We start from the raw sequence: 19,812 nt of genomic DNA on the forward strand, positions 1-19,812 counted from the left end.
TCCATTTTCAGTTTGCTCACTGAAAAGATAGTGAAACCATTTTCATTTTAATGAGGTACCATGAGGATTCAACACAAGAATTGATGGTCCGGGGACTGATGAGAAACCTCACAGGAATGTTGCTATTTCAGAAGGAGCCAAGTGCCTGCCACATCCAGACACATGTCCACAGGTATTCTTTTACCCAGTATTTTTCATCTTTGCCCTGCCATTGAGGCGACTCTGCTGACTGCTATTAAAAGCTTCCCAGCACAATAGCAGTAGATCGTCAACAAAGGAGAGCACACACTTCAGAGAGAGTCATTGAGACAGATGGGCAACTCACATCCACCCCTGACCCCTCGGATCAGCTCAGTCGCTTGTCCCCTCTTCATTTCCCCTTCCTGTGTCCACAGTGAGGGGAAGTCAGTCGCAACCTTTTGCAGATAACGTGGCATGGGGCCCACAGGAGCGGAAGGGAGAAAAGCGTGTCCACAAAAGCCTGGAACTTGGGTTGAGGGAAATTCAGGAAGGAGAGGGAAAGGAAATGACAGCCAGCTTGCCAGGGACTAGAGGAAGAAAGTTCTGATCACAACCCCGGAGCAAAATGCTAGGTCACCTATAATAAGGGCTACGTGAAAAACCTTCAACTCAAAGCGAAAGCTGCAAGCGACACAAAGAAGTTTATCACTGCAACCTTTGAAGTGGTGAAGGCGTCCACTTGTCTTTCTAAAGGAAGTTCTCAGACAAAAGAGAATACCTCTGCAACCTGGGAGAGGTCCATTGACAGTTACTCAGCTAGCTCATAAGTCAAACTTCAGTGCTAAATTTTCTTCTTTATGTGAAACAGTGGGGAAATAGGATTTTAAAGATGAATTGGAGACCAAACACGTTTCCTCAGCTAAATGGCTATAATTGATGGCTTCTATGGTTTCCTTTTTTTTTTTTCTTTTTCCTTTTTCCTACTGAAATTTTCTTATTGGAAATGGCACTGACCAAGTATAGCAGTTCACACACACACACACACACACACACACACACACACACACACACACACACACACAAGAACAAGTTCACATCTAAAATCAGGGAAAAAATGACCTATCCCACAAATTACACTGTATTTCCATGGTTCTCAACCTGTGGGTCGTGACTCCTTTGGGAGTCTATTAATCCTTTCACAGGGGTTGTATATCAGATATCCTGCATATCATATATTTACATTATGATTCATAACAGTAGCCAAATTACACTTATGAAATAGCAATGACAATTTCATGGTTGAGGGTCACTACAACATAAGGAACTGTGTTAAAGGTTCACAGCATTAGGAAGATTGCAAACCACTGCTTAGAATTTGTGTCATCTAAGAGATGAGTGTAATTTTTTCCTAAGCGGTAAATACTTCAGCTCTTCTGGCATTAGAATATTGAGCTTCTAAGTAAGATGTTACTCTGAGTTCAGCCCTGTATCCTAGTAGCTGAAATAGGTTACTGCACATGTTTCCAACCTGAAGTGATTGTCTGTCCCTGCTTAAATAAAGTAAATATTTACATGCCTCAAATTCAGGTGTAGAAACACCAACTTCAACTGTGACAGTATTAAGACACGGAACAGTGACAATCATGCCCTGGACCAAGAGGTTATCACCCTTAGAAAAGTGACTCTCAGAGAATTTGTTTTGGTTATTTTTCTGCTTCTGCCTCATAAGGCTAGAAGTCTAAAGCCTGGATTACAAAAGAGAGCCCTCAACAGAAGGTGACCAGGCTAGGTTCTTGGGTATCAAATGTCTAGCCTTCAGCACAACAAAGATTCAGTTCCTTCTTATTTTAGATTTCTGTAGTAGCTTGAGCTAAGATGCCCACCATGAAGTCTTATTCCAACTTAGTAGACTCATAACTCTATATTAGCTTCAGTTTTTTTCTGGTCAATCATCTCCAAGTGCATTAGCTAGCCTTACATGAATGCTGTGCACATGTGAAGGCCTTGAAAAGAAACTTTGCTTAGTTTAGGCCAGTGGCTCTCAACCTTCCTAATGCTGCAACCTTTTAATAAGTTCCTCATGTTGTGACAACCCCCAACAATAAAATTATTTTCATTGCTACTTCATGATTATAATTCTGCTACTGTTATGAATTGTAATGTGAATATCTGAGTTTTCCAATGATCTTAAGCAGCCCCCCAAAGGGATCATGACCCACAGGTTGAGAACCACTGGTCTTGAAGTTCTGATTTTTACTCTATCACCCAAAGTGCTAGCTTCTCAGTAACAAATTCTTTTTATTACTGAGTAACGCACTCTAAATCACCATGGAATCCTTATTGGTTAGCGCACTAAAGGACAAAAGGTCTGTCTTTTCAATCATGTTTCCAGTTTTACGGTAAAGCAAGTGCAAATATTTTGTACTTTGTTGTAGTAACTATCTTTTCTTGCTGTTGGTAAGGAGATTCACTGGTCACTGGCCAGCTGTTCCGCTGACTTGCCACATGACCTGTGCTTTGAGCAAGTCACAGGTGGCATTTCTAGGGACTTCCAGTTCTTAAGAGATTGAGGCAGGAGGATTGTGGTTTTGAAGTCACCATAATGAGATAAATGCTAACCTGAACTCTAGGGAGATCATGTCACAAAAGAAAAGAAAATGAAGATGAAAGAAGGAAGAAAGGAAGGGAAGGAAGGAGGGAGGGAGGAAAAAAGGAAGGAAGGAACATGAATTTCATACAATCCAATGTCAATGCTACTTTGGGAATAATTCAAGACATATTCTTTCAACTATATTTGAAAGTTTAGTAAATAAGTGAATAAATAAACAAATACACGAATATCAATTACTAGAGTACACTCTCAGGACCAGATAAATGACACATTAAAATGTTCTGTTCGAATGGGCTATGATACTACATATGCCCTGAATTATTTTTCATTTAAGCTTTATGTTAAAAATGCCAGACAGTTATTGGTAAATCTTGATTGATAAAAAAAAATTGCAGAAATTTGTCCAACATTGCTTCCCCAGTCAGTGAAGTGGGTGTTTTATTTTGGTGCGTGTGTATTTGTGTGTTCCTGAAGCCTGGGTTTCCACTGCCTTGAATACTACAAACGTCCTTCAAATCATGACCATCTCTTCCTCTATTGAAGGGATGACACTATTGCACAGGATGACAATGACCCACTTAATTGTCAGAGATGCTGATCATGATTTTGTTTCAAACTAGATGAACACAAACTTTGTCTGTGCAGATCTCGGTAAAGAAATGGGTCCCTATTTAGCAAACTCGCCAACAATTGCTTCCCAGGGCATAGTCACTTCGCTTCTGCCTGCCAATCACCCTCCCAAGTACTGGAGCAACTGGTATATCCTGCCTTGATGTTCATTAAAAATTGGACGCTAAAAAGAAAAGAGTAATTTATATGTGGCGGTTGAATGGGGTTTTTATTTTACTTTATTTTTTTTCTTCTTGTCATGGATTTAAAAAAAAAAAATGTCAGCTGAAAACTATAAAGCAACCTGAAGCCAAACATGGTTGTAGACATAACTGACATGGTGAGAACTGTTTAGTTATTTACTTAGGATTTTGTGCTAGCTGTAAAAATCTATGTGGCTCTCGCTCCATAGTCAAGATCATCTATAGCCCCACAGAGCAGAAGTCAGGGGATGATTAGATGATTGTAAGCTCAAATCTCCTTTATGCCCCCCAAACTTAAGCAGTTCGAATATAGATTTTCTTTTTCACTGCATACCCTGACTTTACTCTGGACTCTTTGCAGCCTAGTTGCTTTTAAAGCTAAACATGTTCCCCTTCTTTAACGCTTAATATGACACAAGAGTTTGACCGTTCCAGCTGAGCTAGTGTCTCGCGTGACATTCCGTCTCCATCAACAATCAGATCATTCCTCTTGGCGAGAACTGACTGGTGTCCAGGCGAACTTGAGATGAAAGGAAGGGTTAAGTTTACTTCCAATATTAGGGAACGATTCGGAAATAAATGTCGAGGTTAAAAAGTCCAGATGGTAATTCAACTGTATCCTCACTATAAACATAGCTTGATTTATGGGAACTACTAATGGTATCTCAGTTTAGATCTGGACGGCTTTGCTTTTTCTCATCTGAGTTTTAAATTCATCAGATTCCTTAACTCCCACTATCAATCCTTCACTACAAAGAGACACCCCTGGTCAAGAATTTGGGAGTATTTTAAAATGCACAAATTGATGAATGCTAACAAGCTTAATCCATGCAAATTACTGTCTGTTGCCATTATTTATAGCCTGGTGGAAGGTTCTTTTTCAAATGATCTTCAGAGAGCTCTGACAATTCACGTGGCCAGCAGTGAACCATCTATTGCTTTTTCCTTCTTTTGTAAGAGATCACACAGAATCAGTTTTCAATTTTTTCTTTGCCTGACATGGGAATTATTAGCTTTATTGGCTTTGCAAGAAAAAAAGATTGGAAATGTTTATCTCCTGGGGCAAATCTCAAGGAAGTAGCATGTTTATCAAGTCAAGGGGCGGCAGGGCCGAGGCTGCCCCAGGCCCACAAGCTCACCAGAACACAAACTGAAGGAGAAAGTGTCTGTGTGATTGAACATCATTGGTACAATAATCCGCTTTCAAGAGTCTTCTGCTATCCCTAGACTGTCTCTGTTCTCTGACCTTTGTTGATTAGGTGTCTTGGCTGAAACAATACTAATCTAATTCCTTATTTCCATCTAACTATATTCATTTCACCATGTACTGTCCTGGGGAATGAACAGCCTTCAGCATTAGCTCTCTTTCCTGCATAGCAAGATAAGCAAAGAGTTTAAAAACATTGTCAACAATCCTGATTAGCATCTAATTTGAATATCACACCAGTAAAGAGGAATGTGTGATGCACAGGGTGGCTGGAATGAATGATGAACTTCCATTTGGCTTATTATGTTGCATGGTGAAGCCTCACTGAAGTCTTCTAAGGCAGATCTAGTCCTTCATTCTGATTATGAACCCTTCAGTCATTCCTGAAGGTGAATTTGCTGCTCTGTCCCTATGGTTACAAGTGATATCTTAGATATCATTGATTCATTCCATAGTCAATATAACTTCTTTAAGTTGTAGGAACTGTCAAAAGTTTGAAAATTATTAAGGACAAGGCAATAAATACATGGTCTATGCATTCAGAGAGAAAAGTCAGTTGTGATAAACCATCCACCCCTAAGTGGTATACTCAGGATATCATATTAACATGTAATAAGTGTTTGTTATTTAGCTGCGTTGTGTTCTTACCCTGCAAGGAAATGTCACGAAACACAACAGAATCCGCTTATAAGAGTTTTATTAGAGATAAAGGGATAGAGAGTGCGCAGGCCTGTGGGAGAGACACGTGCATGGAGAAGAAGGAACCGGGAACATGGTGCTCCGCTTTAAAAACCGGCTGGGTGTGGCCAGGTCACTTCACTACTCCATGCGTGTGCATAGATCACATGGTCACGTTGCGCCCTTACATAGCCATGAAACGTCATGGATCCTGGTTACATGAGACGCCTTGACCCGGAAATGGCTATCTTGACCTGGAACTGGCTAGGCAGAGGTGTCCAGGTCTGCCGGGTATCCTGGCTACGAGAGACGCCCTGACCCAGAAATGCCTATCCTGACCTGGAATTGGCTAGGCGCAAGTGTCTGCCTGCTATATGCGACTGTGGGGGCGTGTTGTGAACCCTTCAATAAGGCCTGTTTTCTTGGTGGACCTAAGGCTAGGACCCTTCAAAGTTCAGAAAAAAAGACTAGTAAGTGATGATCAGAAAGAATAGTATATTTGATGCATTGTCCTTCCATATATTAAAGACAGTATTTGTGAGGAAGCATACGTATAACAAAAATGTCTAACCACAGAAATTAATGCTAGGTGTGTGCATGAGTGTGTGTGTGTGTGTGTGTGTGTGTGTGTGTGTGTGTGTATGTGTGTGTACTGGATAATTAAGGAGAGATCAATTTATGAATGACCTAAAGGTGACAGATGGAAGGTGAGTTAGTGATTATGAGAAGGAAAGCAGAGAAAAATTGACAATTAGCAAGAGGTAGATTCAGTATACCCTTGACTCTTTGGGTATGAACATAAAATAGGGAGATGTGCATAAGCTTCTTGGGTTGTTACCCTGGGAACCCTGAGGGGAGGAGTAGCTTTGGTAGAAAAAGAAAACTCAGTAGAAATAACATGCTGAGAAGAGAAACATCTCTGGTTGTTTTAGCACTGTATTCAAGTTGCTCCTGACACAAGCATTTGGGATATGGAAGATGATGAGTAAGTAGTTCTATGGTGGGATTAGTTTTAAAAAAAAAAATCATCTAGGCTGGATAGTGGTGCTTAGTCAGCAGCCACCAAAAAGAGGGATGAGAGTTCAGAGAAAAGTCTGTAGGGTAAAGAAGGGAAGAGGACTGTGGACATATAAGTAAGACTTGCATTCTGTTCTAAAAGATGGACAGAAGAGAACAGAGGAATCATGGAAGGGAATTCATCACCATGTGAACTGAGGAGAAAGAACATTGCTAGAGGGAGGTAAAGGCAGAGTGGGACGCATTTCAGGGACGTAGGGCTCAAATCAAGAATTGAATTTTTTCATTTTTTATTTTCATTTATTCATTCATTCATTCATTCATTCATTTTTGGTTTTTCAAGACAGAGTTTCTCTGTGTTGTTTCGGTGCCTGTCCTGGAACTCACTCTGTAGCCCAAGCTGGCCTCAAACTCACAGAGATTCAGAGATTCGCCTGCCTCTGCCTCCTGAGTGAAGTTTTTTTTTTCTTTTTTCTTTTTTTTTAATATGTAAAGTTTTGGGACATGACTGGAGCAGTTTGGGAGTGAAAGACAAATTTCAGAGGTAGGAAGAGGGTGAGTAGGAGAATAGGTAGGAGAGAGGGAAGAAGACCAAGGAAGGATGCTAGACCATGCTTCCAAAGAAACTTTTGTTATAGAGCCTGGAGCAAATCTGTAACGTGCTGTTCTTCTCCCAGCCCTTCCAACTCACTCTATTAGATGGAGTTTCTGTAGTCAGATGAGATTCTAATTTATTTGTGGATTCTCAGTAACTCTCGTGGCGCCTGGCAATCCACAGCAGATTTTTAAGTAAATGACTGGGACAGAAGCAATGATCACTTTTTTCATTACTATTTTCCCAGGGAAACACCAATTATTTCAATTGAAATTATGTAGGGGCACTGTAGTATAGACCTATGTGACAGGAATTAAGCCAGGGCAGTGTGTATTTAATTACTCCTTCAAGGAAAGCCAATGCTCTGATGGAAAACTGAGTTTTCAAATAATTAAGAGAATTAAGACTTACATATGATAGAATTATTATATCAGGAACAGTCCCACAGCACATTCAGCCATGTCATGGCAGTATTGGAGGAACTGAAGGAGATGTTGATGCAGACAGCTTCTCACTTTCTGCCTGAGGTTCAGAATCAGTTTGCTCCTGAGGAGTTCTCTCAGAGCAGCACCAAAGGCTTCAGGGGCTTTCTAGGCAACCCATGGATAGCTGGTGTCTGGGAATGCATAACACAGAATGACACATTCTGTCAAGAATCAATGCTTAAACATTCTCAACTTCATTAAAACATTCTTGAAAAGAGAAGGAAGTGCAGATAAGAAGGTAGGAAGTGTCCACTTTGTGGTTTGGGGTCTCTGAGACTTAGGCCAGACAAGGTGGGTAAAAGATGTGCATGTGACCAGCACAGTGATGTTGCTCTAAGCAAGGAGATCAGTGAGAGAGAGCAGAAAGCACACATTGAGAAAGGAGAAGAGTCATGCTATGACCTGGCCTTAGTTACCAGGTAGGGAAGAAGAGGGGTCACAGGAAGAGACATAGTCTAGGCTGTAGATCTGTGCATTGTATTCTCCTCTACATCTAAGACAAAGAAAATGAAAACTCAGTCAACTAAGCAGGATTCATCTCTCTGGATACACTTCAGAAATTCTCTTCTCATCAAAATATTTGCTAATGTGGCATGTTCATAGTTTGTTGATCCTGGTGTAAATTTTCAAACACTTGTTTATTGAACGCCTGTGGAATAATCCATGTCACAAGCAACAGCTACCTACATATAGTCTGGTCATCCCATAAAATGTCTGTCATCAAGGTAGATGAAGCCATTGATGCCTGACCTAGTTTGGGTCTGAAATATGCCCCTAAAATCCAAATGTAAAAGCTTTGGTCACCAGACTGGAACGCTATTGGGAAAGGGTTGAACCTTTAGAAAATGAGGTCTTTGAGGTGTGCCCTAAACATGGATGCTGGAAGCTAGGCCATTTCTTATTTCCAACCTTGCTTCCTGGATGCATAAGGTGAATGGCTTCCTCCATCACACATTCCCACCATAATGTACTGGAGTGTCATAGGCTGAAAGAAACAGGGACAAGCGACTGTGAAAACACGCACCAAAGTAGATTTTCACTCCTTTTCAATTCATTGTGTCACACATTTTTTTTTGTCATAGGGACCAAAAGCTAACATAATATCCACACAGAAAACAGTCTCAGGTCACATCCCATCAGAAAGAAGACCACAATTTGCACCCATATTTCCTGAACCATAGGATATCTCTGCACTGATTGTTAGAGCTATTTGATATATACTGGTAATAAAATGCATATTCACACATTTTTTTCTCCAAAGTGCAAGACCCTCCATGACCTATGGAACTGGTCACATCATTACACAGGGACACTGTGACTGCTGTAAATAGCATCAGAAACTTAAGCTCCACAGGCCTCTCTTGTTTAGGACCTGAGTGACAAGGAACCAAAGGTATGACTTGGATGGTTACCTTCTGAGCTTGCAAATAGAGAGGCAGCTCAAACAATGGACTATACAGCACACCCAACTTCACATTCATTAGCTAACGTGAAGTAAAGAGAGAGAAACAAGAGAGAGAAACTTGTGATGTTATCATGTTTCCAAGAGATCAAAGAGGAGGATTCCTAGTTTTGCCAAGAAAAGCTCAGGCAGCAGAGAGAGCTATTACTACACAGCTCTGCTATCCTCAAACAACGTGCTATAGAAACACTCAGTGGCCTGGCAGCTCACCCCTTTCTCCAGATTTCAAAGCTTTAACGATCGTGTATGTAAAGCACACTCCAAATGCCTTCAATGACACTCACAAAAGTGTAAATCCAATGCTGTTACTAGTACATCACCCTAAACCTCATCTCCAGAAAATTCTCTCCTCAGTCTCCCCACAATGATCGCCTTCCTCCTGGCTTAAGGGGAAATTTTTTCTTCACTCTTCATATATTGAGCATCTGCAAAAGCACGCCTAATCATGTTAGTTGAAGTTTGCATAATTTTAAAATTCATATAAACTTAGCAATCTTTTGTGCCTGGTGTTATTTATTCACATTTTGTTCGGAAGTCTCATCAAGTTTTAGTGTGTACTGTGGTTTACCCATCTTCTTGTGTGTCCAGTATTATGTAATCATAAACTACTTGTTGATGGCCATTGGCTGTTTTGGGGATGAGTTTTCTTAATAATACTCTACATTTCCTGATCTATTACTCAGTGCACATTTGAACATGTTGTCAAATATACAGGACATGACCTATAACCATAAGATAAGTTATTTCTTTTTCTTGGTATATTTGTTGCTAAAATTTCATCCATATAACTACAGTGACTATATTGTCATAGTTTTCCTAATAAACCCTTTGTCAGTGTTCATTTTCTCTACTGTGTATTTATTTTCTGTTCGATAATTATCTTCTTTTTTTCTCTTTTTTTGGAAGAAAAACTTCTCTGTTCTTTAGTTTATGTTTTTGTTTATGACTTTTTATTTAGTTACATTGTATATATAAAGCTATAAAGTCACCCTATAAGTCTACCTTTGGTTGTCTTTCCAGCTTGTGTTAACCACACTTTCTATGATCACCCAGGTACCAATGTGGTTTTTATTCTTATTTTAACTTTTTTTTTCTTGAATGCTGTGCTTTTCTACTCAGCTTCTGGAATATAATAGGTACGTTTGTTTTAAATTCCATGTCTGGTAATTTCAGTAACTCATTCCTTAGTGACATGTGTGATGCCTGGGGTTTCTACTATTTTTTCTTTATGTGGCTTTATTTTCTTATAAGCTACTAATGTTTTATTGTGCGCTCTATATTATATATTCAAAATGGTTTGGGGGAAATAATGTGAGGCCTAAGATTATGCTTCTTCCTTCTTCGGTAGTTGTTTCTGCCAGGTACTGGCTACGTTAGCAATCTGGCATTCTCTTTTTTCAGCTTGCTGATTAAGAAAAATGGAAACTGAGAGAAGAGTCCCTGCGAGAGCCTATATACATCCATGTGCTTATTCTCAGAAGCTGGGCGCTCTTTGTTGCTTCAGCAGAAGTGAAAGCCCTGTTGCTGGCTTCCAGGCTCTACTTCCCAATTCTCAAGTTGCTTTGGGTGGTCAGGAAGACTGATGAAACCTTCAACCTCTTGACTAACTCACCCTCAACAACAGCTCAAACCAGCGGCCAAATGGCTCCAAATTCCACACTTACACCATTCCTTGGGCTTTGATCTTTTCTTGTGTTCTAAGCCTACTTATTTTTCAGAGTTTGTTAGCAATGGTATGTCCTTAAAGAGAATATATGTCTGGCTTCTCTGCTTCTTCTCACCAGCCCAAATTGCCTAGTTCATCATTACTAAAAGCAGAAGGCAAGTCAGTGATATGTTTCTTACCTAATAGAAAGAAAAGACTCTAAGAGTCTCCTTGCTTTAATATGTCAATTTAACCAGCCAACAGAAGTTATCAGGCCTAACTTACTATCCTCACTGGTCCTGATGCAATTGGATCCTTACTCAATTATACTATTATAGCATATTGCTCTGAGCGACTTTTTCTGTTAGAAGCATATGGTGTTTTTAGTCCTACTGTTGATTCTTTTCCACTGGACTTGTTTAAAACACGCTCGTTTTCAATTTAGAGTCTGGGCTGTACATGCATTACATTCTGAAATGCCTGGCCAGCTTCCTCAGGAGACGAAATTATGAACCGGACACTTAGATTTGCATAAATTTTCCAGGATTTATTTTCAGAATTATCCAGCAACCAGTCATCCAAGACTGGAGAAAGGAAATGCACCTGCCTCACCAGACTAGAAATCACAGGCCTCCCTTTCCTGGGGGGAGTGCTATCACAAAGCAGAAGAGTGAAAGGCTGAGGATTCTTGCTTGAGAAGATAACTCTAAACTTATGAAACTATACCAAAGGTCCTTCTGTGTTTTTAGTGACAGCTCACAAGACTGTGAGCCGGGTGCCTGTATCCATACCCCAGAAGTACAGATTCATTATGTATGGTGGAACCACCAAAACAAACAAGAGAGAAATTAGTTTAAGAAGGTTAGAAAAGCCGGGCTTGGTGGTTCATGCCTTTAATCCCAGCACTCAGGAAGCAGAGGTAGGGGGGATCTCTATGAGTTCGAGGCCAGCCTGGTTGGCAAAGCAAGTTCCAAGACAACCAGTGTTATTACACAGAGAAATCTTGTCTCAAACATTTTAAAAAAAAAGGTGATTAGAAAAGAGACTCTTACTGCTTTTATTTATGAAATTTGTATTTCTAGTTACATGGACTACTTCTAAATGTGGCAGGGTGGGTGTCTGTGTGCATGTCCATATTTGGGTGCACATGTATGTCATGTTCACGTGGAGGCCAGAAGTCAACTGCACATACACATACACGTTACCAGCTCAGGTACACCCTTGGCCCAGTTTTTCAGTCTTGAATGCTTTTTTTTTCTTTTGAAAATCCTGGCACATTTAGAGAAATGCTTTATCCTTTCCTATGAATATATGTGATCTGAAATGATGCCTTATTTCATGGTCAGAGCATTTGGTCCAGGTGTGGAAGCAGTTCTAACCTGGGGGCTGAGTTCTACTCTCTGGGATGGGCAGGTGGTCCACACCCAGGCTGGCTCTCTCCTTCTGCTTTCTCTGCTCTACTTGTTTGCATTCTATTTGTCATAATGTGATAAACTATATGTATTCTACTTCAGAATTGCCTCATCTGAGATCTCAGCCACTGGCTCCTACACCCCTCCACCAGCTTTATGTAATTCTGCCTCAGCTGCATGTGGTCTCATTGCCTTGGGAAGTGAGAGAATATAGTGAGTGGAAGATTACCTGATGGTGAGGATGTCTATGCAGCTATGGGGAAGTTGTCATCTGTGTGGAGTGAGGTTTTTCAGTGATGCAACTGTCTAGAGGTCACCCGTGATCTTAAAAAAAAAAAAAAACAAAACCACACACTTGCCTCTGTAAATAAGACCAATGAGCCCCTTGGTCCACAAAGCTGGACTTGGGTGGGATCATTACTTTGGTTTGTCATGGATAACCTGTCTGGGGGGAGTGGATATTTGTTCTTGTCTGCTCAGCAAACTTTCATGCAACAATATACAAGAAGCTCAGGTAATGACTCATTGTCTGAAGAGGTTTTTGGGGGGTGGCAGAGAACAGAGTCTCCTGTGATTGACATGGGATCCTGAGATCATTATCCCTCCGCCATTTCGAGGATCTAGCATAGTATCCTACCTATGCATGGTGGGCAATTTATCCACTGGGTGACATCCTCAGGATGGAGAACATTCCTAAAGTGTTCCCATGACTACAGGATACAGTCATAATGGATGACATAAAGAGACCAGATGGGAGGCTGTGTTACTCTTCCAGATTTAAAGTGATATGGTATGGATTAGGAATGTGATCCGAATGAACAAGACAGAAAGGCACCATTTGAAAGTCTTAAGGAGGAAGTAAAGAACTAGAGGTCTAAGCTCAGAGGGACATAGGATGGCCTTTTGGGACACAGAGATGACCTTCAGGCCAAGGTAAGACCATATGAGAATGAATTGTACCAGCAATTTGGAAGAGCTATTTAGCCAAGTAGAAGATCTTTGTTTTGCTTTTCAGACACACTTTGAACTTTCCAGGGAAGGGAGAATGATGGTAGGCCGAATCCAGAGGTACCAGCAACTCCTTCTTTTCCTGAATTCATGAAAATTCTCCTGTGGACCTCATTAATTAATTCCTGAACATCCTGGCTTACTTCAGATCTTGTTGAATGACGTCAAACAGATGCGAGTAGCATGAGTACACATCGTGCAGTGTGTTTATTGAAATGGACTTTTATATTACCATTGTTACCCAGCGTGCTACCAGTCAAGGAGGTTTGGTGGCGCTGTTACAAAGCAAGGCTAAAGTCACCAAGGAAGCTGCTTAGCTGCCAGTTCTCCCCCAATGACGACTCTGTGGTTATGTGTTGGAACAGGTCACTCCTACTGTTTGTCAGCCGTGTTCACGGGTGGAAGCTCACTGGCCATCTGTTTTCAGATGCCTGCTTGAGCCCCAGGCTGTGTGTTCTTTTTTTTTTTTTTTCCCCTCTACTGTTTTCTGCACAAACCAAGCAAGGAAATCTTAACAAGTTTTATTGTTATTGGGGTGCATATTAAGTGAATTAAATGTAAGGAAGCTACCTCATGGACAGATTAAGGGAAAAAAATCATAAATACAGAGGAGCAGTAAAGTGCCCTGTAAGTGGGTGACCCATGGGCTTGTTTGTTCTAGAAAGCAGAAGGAAGCATGCTTTCTGACAGAGCTCATGCGGCCATCTCTACAGAAAGGACAGATGGGGAATGAGCATCCTTGTAGCTTTATGGTTACCTTCCATAATCTCTGAGAGCTGTCCAGGGCCAGGCTCCATACCAGGAGCGTTACATGAAGGAGTGCACACTTGAGAATGTATGGAGTCAGTTCAGGAAGAGCATTTTTTTCTTTAATACTGAACTCAACTTTAGAATTAGAGAAAATACTGCCCTTCATTCTCTCACTGAGGAATCTATTCCAGTGAAGAAGCCAGAAAACATTTGCAAAGGTTGTATGAAGATACCCACAGGGCAGGGTTTGAGCCAGCTGATCCTTCATAGTGGAAGCTACTTAAGCAGCCCACTGTCCTGTTCTCTTTAATTTCTGAAAAAGAACAACTGTATGGGTGTGGGAGGGGGGGTAGTTTAGTTTTGTTTTGTGTTTTTAATGAAAAGAACAATCAAAACTGCTCCCACTTAAAAAAAAAAAAAGACATTGAAGCCAGTTTCATTTGAACATCATTATTTTAGTTCAGTTAAAAAAAAAAAAAAAAAAAAGATTGCTGGATGAGATAGATGTAAAGCCATGAGTAGATAATCTATTGCCTGAAAGCAATGGGAAGCAATGGGAAAAGGAAATCCTAAAGCCCAGTAAAGACCATGCAAGTCCTTGGACTGATTCTACCATGAGAGACAGCATAAGAACTAAAGCAAATCAAAACTCCTTAGAAAATGCAAAATTGTTAGGAAACCCACGGTCAGTTGTTCCAGGTTTCAGGCACAACGTTGGCAATCCTGAAATGTTTTCATTACCTTCTTCCATTTAACCTGGAAAGCTATCCCATGGATTTGGTCATCTGTTTTAGATTAATTGAACTGAAATTTTACTTGCATATTGCCCAAATTCATTGTAAAGGCCCTGGTTTATAGTATTTACAAAAGACCCAGGTATTAATGTAGGCCGTCTGCCGGGAACATACAGTGTTTGTTGGATATTAGGGAGGGTGATGCTAATATTGAAATTAAGTCTCTGCCTTCAAGATTCTAGCTAGGTGGTAATAAATAGGGCAAAAGGTCCAAGGGCATGCGATGAAACACTGCAAAACCTGAAGTTCCCTCTGGGAGAGGAGAAAGAGTGTCACCTACATGTTTTAAGCATAGAGAGGAAAACGCATGCGTTAAAGGGAAATCCACATCCCACCCAGGGAGCCAGTTTGGAAGAAACGGAAGCTTGTTGAAATGTCGGTGCCTGCTTTGTCAACTCTAGCCTTGCATTGCCAAAGCAGGGGTAGAATCCAGAGAGCTCAGAAGTCAGGAGGCTCAGGACAGTCTGGTGCACGTGAGGGCGGCCGAGTGCGGACTGGCGCAGTGCGGATTGGCGCAGTGCAGACTGGCGGTAGAGCTCCCCTTCAGTCTTCCTCCGCCCTGCAACCGTGGCCTCCGGTGGGTGTTTTCCAAGAAGCAACTCCTTCTCGTTTCTGAAAACGATGCTCATAACAGAAACGTCCAGTGAAGCCTTTAGGGATGCCTGAACATGGAAAGAAAATGGTTTATTTAAGAGGTAAATATAAAGTTTTTAATTCTTCTGTGAAGTCCGTATTTAATGCTGATAAAGAATTATTGATATAAAATTATAGAACCTAGAACGTGAAATTTATTTATTTCTTAAAATGTTCTTGTCTTTTAAAGATCCACACTGCTATGTATAAATACTCAATACATGATTATTACTCGTTTTGTATATTAAAATGCAAAAATTAGAATATGTAAATTCTCTATGTTGAAATATGCACATTTAAAAGTACATGTGAAATGCCCTGGGTTCGTCCCTCAGCTTTGAAAAAAAAATACATGCATTTATAAATTGAATTTATATATTGATAAGAAAGAGTGGACAAAAAGAAAAAGCATAGTAATTTGAAGATTGATATAAAGGGAATACCTATTCCCTGGACCAAAGAATTGTCATTATGTCTTTCTCCCGGGATATTGGCATTTTTTTCTTCAGGGATACACCACATATATGTAGGCACCAAAAGGAAAAATGATGGAATAAGCCCACAGCATCCTTAACTGAAAAGAGAAATCATTACATGTTGCCAGAACCTAGGAAGGCCTTCCGTTTTCCCCACCCCAGGCCCTCCGTTTTCTGCACCTACTACAATGTGGATTTATGTTGGCCACAATATCACCCACGGTATCACAAGTAGAGTATAAAGTGCCATATTGGGCTACCATATGGCTACTAACCTCCAATGTTGGTAGCAACTATCAATGTAGAAATTTGAGAGCAGAATGAGCCTCGGGATAGAACCAGATCTCACTCAAGCATGTTATATAATTGGCTGTAGTGAGAAACTAAGAAAAAAAAATGTCTCAGAACCAGATGGATTTGAAGTGTTCCATTATTCATAAACAGTTTTTTTTTCTTTTGCAACTGTACTTCTTTCCATTCCCAAATTTTCTGCCACAGAAAATTGCTGAGGAAGGTGTGAAAAGGGACAAAAAAAAAAAAAAAAAAAAAAAAAACCAACTACCCCTCCTTGTCTGCCTTTCTAGGAGGCTGCCTGCCACCCCAGCATCTGAGAAGCCAGAGGCAATAGCTGGGGGCAGTTGGTTTGGGAACCATACCTGCTTGTCTGTGTTGAATGTGAATATGCATATGAGAGGGGGCATTCAGAGGGAGGCAGGAGAGACTTCTCCTGAACATGGCCACAGGGAATCACGGGCTTTCCAAGCTGTGCTATTGTGAGATCCATTGCCTCCAAACCTTAAAATGCTTTTCTATATCATCTCCTGTCTGTCCTACAGCCCAACCCACACCTGGAGATAGGAGATGGCGAAGACATTTATTAGAGGTGGGGACATTTCCAGTTGAACAAGACAACAAAGGAAGGCATCCTGAAGAGTAGAGAGAAGCCAAGAGATGTCAGAAACCCTCCCAGACAGGTAGCTCAGGGTTTGGTAATCGACACACAAGATGGACTATCAGAGAGAAGAGCACTTTTTTAAAGGGAAGAGTTGTACTGTGATGGGATAAGAAAGAAAGCTTTCCATGCTTTGTAGACTGTGCCATGGTAAAAAGGGGAGTCAGACTATGACAGCCGGGATGACATTTCATGAGACACTATCCCTCTTAAAAAGTACCCAGATATCCTAGGGATGTAGAGCGTTGGCATACTTATTATTTAGGGGGTGCTTTGTTTCGTGTAATTCATGTGGAGAACTAAGAGTAGATTTGAACTCGGCACTATACAATGAGCATGAATGATTAATCCTCTCCATGTTTTCATGCCGGAATGTTTCTCATCCCAACTATAGGTCATTACTTCAAAATTGCCAATGAATATAATTGGATACAAACCATAAACAAGAGATTTATGCATGATGAAATTAAATTATAATTATAAAACAGTGCACTTGGGTTCGGGTTGCTGGTGAGGTTTTAAAGTTATAAAGAATTTTTACATATGTGAGCCTCGGTTGTGTAGAAGCTCCTGCCTTTGCAAGTTTTAGACAGAAGGCAGTCCGTGAATGACTTGCATCTATCAGCTCCATCGATGTACGCTGAAGTTCTCTCTGACACGCCTCTTGAGAAGAGCCACTCTTCCAGGCTAGCCTTTCAGGCTGAGCAAAGGCCCACAACCCTTTTGCCATTTGAGGGATTTCCCAGGGACCTTTGGCACTCATATATTTTCTTGGTATTTACTTCCCATGACATGTTTTAGCTCCACCATACAACCGTGCTTAAAATATCTCAACCCTTTTTGGCCTGGGAGAAGTTTTAGAGACTGTCACATTTAATCTTCTCTTCCTGTAACTAAGGGACACAGAGCGATTTGCCCACGGTCAAAACCTATCGACAAAACTAGGGCAGGAAACAAAGTACATAGTCTCTTTTCAGACAATAACAGCACCATCCTTCTGGGTCTGATTTGTGACATTCTCCAAGTGTTTTGGTTAGGATTTCTTTTCTAAATGATTTATAAATCCTTTGATAGTTGGGAACATTCTGTAGGGCTTTCTTTCCTTCTTACCGTGTGATGCTACAAACACATATAAAGAAACAGTAGTTCTGTTCAATGTAGTGGGTAAAGTTGGAGAATACCCTTCTTAAATTCGGGTAGAATTGACATAGACTAAAGTAGCCATTTTAAAGTTTACCGTTCAGGGACATTTAGCACATTTCATTATGTTCCACATCCCCTGCCTTATTCAGTCTCCAAATGTTTTTATTAAACCTAAGACACTCTCTGTCTATTAAGAAGTTACTCATTGCTATCTTCCTTTCTAGCCCCAGGAAATGACCAATCTGCTTTCTTCCACTACAAATACGTCTGTTCTGGACATTTCATAAAGACAGAAGCATCCACAGTATGACCTTGTGTGTCTGGTTTCTTTCACATCGTTTAGTGTTTTAGAGACTCAGTTGTATCACAGAATGTATCACTACTTCATTTCTTTTTATAGCCAAAAAGTATCCCACTATATTTATATACCATAGTTGATTTATCTAGCTATCTGCTAATGGATTGTTTCTCCTTTTGCCTCTTATTAATAGTACTCCATGAACATGTGTGGACAAGCATTTGAGTAACTATCTTCAGTTCTGTTGGATGTATCCCCAGGACTAAAATTGCTGGTTCATATGGTATTTCTAAGTTTAGCTTTCTGAAGAAGTGCCCATTTTTAGCATAATGGCTGGATCATTTGTTATGAGGCATTCAACTTGAGGAAAATAAATTATAGAATACAGTGTGATTTTTATTCATGAAAAGAGCCCCCTTGAAATTTCACTAAGAAATATTCTACACCTTGACATTTATGAACTTTCTCTGTTTATAGCTGATGTAGATGGATTCTATAGTACGGTTTTCTCACCATGTATTCCATTCATAGACGCTAACAAGTTCATTTCACTGTCTTCCATCCTAATCTTCCAGCTAAATAGTGGCACCACTATCCCCCTCTGCAGAGTGATGGAGGGTGTGCAATACCTCTACTGCCATATGCAATAAGGCTAAGGAAGATAGAAGGTTTTCTGATTGAAAGAGTTATACACTCTACCCTCCTATTTACATTCATCTTTTGGAATTAAAACATCTTCATCCATTCAGCCAATTAACAATGATATCATCCCTAATATCACACACACGTCCTTGAGATAGCCTGCAGAGGGATTCTTAAAGGTATGAATGAGTCTGCAGATAAATGAAACCGACATGCTTGAAAAATGCACAAACAGCCTGGAGAGTAAGCGCCAAATTGGGATATAAAGAAAATCTAGCTAGGGAAGATTAGGACGGAGTTTGAATCAGGTTCAGAAAAAGAGGTACTAATTACAATGCAAAGAGGAAAGGGTCAGACCTTGGAATGCGGAAAGTGGGTTAAGACATCACTTTGTAAAAGGGGGTTATGCTTTGGAGAATTAGAAGTTTGTGATAATGATCTTGTACCACTTTGTTGAAAATTATATTGAAAACTTGGTCTTTGGGAGATATAGGATCTTTTGGGGGTGGGGGTTGGAGCTAGAGTTTTCCTGCCTGGCCCACAGTCAGGGACTTATTTTGCTTACAAACTGTATGGCTGTGGCAGGCTTCTTGCTTACTGTTCTTATATCTTAAATTAATCCATTTCCATAAATCTATACCTTGCCATGTGGCTCGTGGCTTACCGGCGTCTTACATTCTGCTTGTCCTGGTGGCAGCTAGCAGGGAGTGAGTCTTCTGCCTTCCTGTTCTTTTATTTCCCCTCTGTGTTAGTCCCGCCTATACTTCCTGCCTAGCCACGGCCAATCAGGTTTTATTTATTGACCAATCAGAGCAACACATTTGCCATACAGACCATCCCCCAGCACAGCCAAGTGCAGACCATCTCAGACACCTGCACTCAGGCCTGTGGTCCTAATCATCCTCTATGCGGACCTGCTGGGTAAAGCCACGAGGAACCCGAGAACTGGCTCCCACAGGACATACAGAACATCCCACAGCAGGGGGGCAATGATGATGGAAAGTGAACCTCAATTATTCCTGCACGGAGGGTTAACATGTGTGGAGACTTCAAAGGCAGTACTATAGAAGGATCGGAAGAGCCGAAGAAACTGAAGTGAGATGGAGGAATCTCATTGATAAATGAAAGATGTCTTGGGAGCTGAAGTGTTTTTGCACTTTAGAGGAAGGAGAAGAAGGATTCAATGAAATGATGACCATGAGGTATCAAGGGTATGGGACCAAATGACTGT

At 40.7% G+C, this 19,812-nt stretch overlaps 2 long non-coding RNA genes across 2 annotated transcripts; both read left to right on the top strand.

The window, feature by feature from the left end:
* The first annotated feature begins 12,614 nt into the window (after nucleotides 1-12,614).
* On the top strand, nucleotides 12,615-13,516 carry LOC119086585. The gene is made up of 2 exons (XR_005089897.1): nucleotides 12,615-12,818; nucleotides 12,901-13,516. It is a non-coding gene; the product is annotated as an uncharacterized LOC119086585 (long non-coding RNA).
* A 444-nt stretch (nucleotides 13,517-13,960) lies between these two features.
* LOC119086586 lies at nucleotides 13,961-17,948 on the top strand. Its single transcript, XR_005089898.1, has 2 exons — nucleotides 13,961-15,132; nucleotides 16,383-17,948. It is a non-coding gene; the product is annotated as an uncharacterized LOC119086586 (long non-coding RNA).
* The last annotated feature ends 1,864 nt before the right edge of the window (nucleotides 17,949-19,812 follow it).

Source organism: Peromyscus leucopus, chromosome 1 (assembly GCF_004664715.2).
Source record: "Peromyscus leucopus breed LL Stock chromosome 1, UCI_PerLeu_2.1, whole genome shotgun sequence".
NCBI lineage: Eukaryota > Metazoa > Chordata > Mammalia > Rodentia > Cricetidae > Peromyscus > Peromyscus leucopus.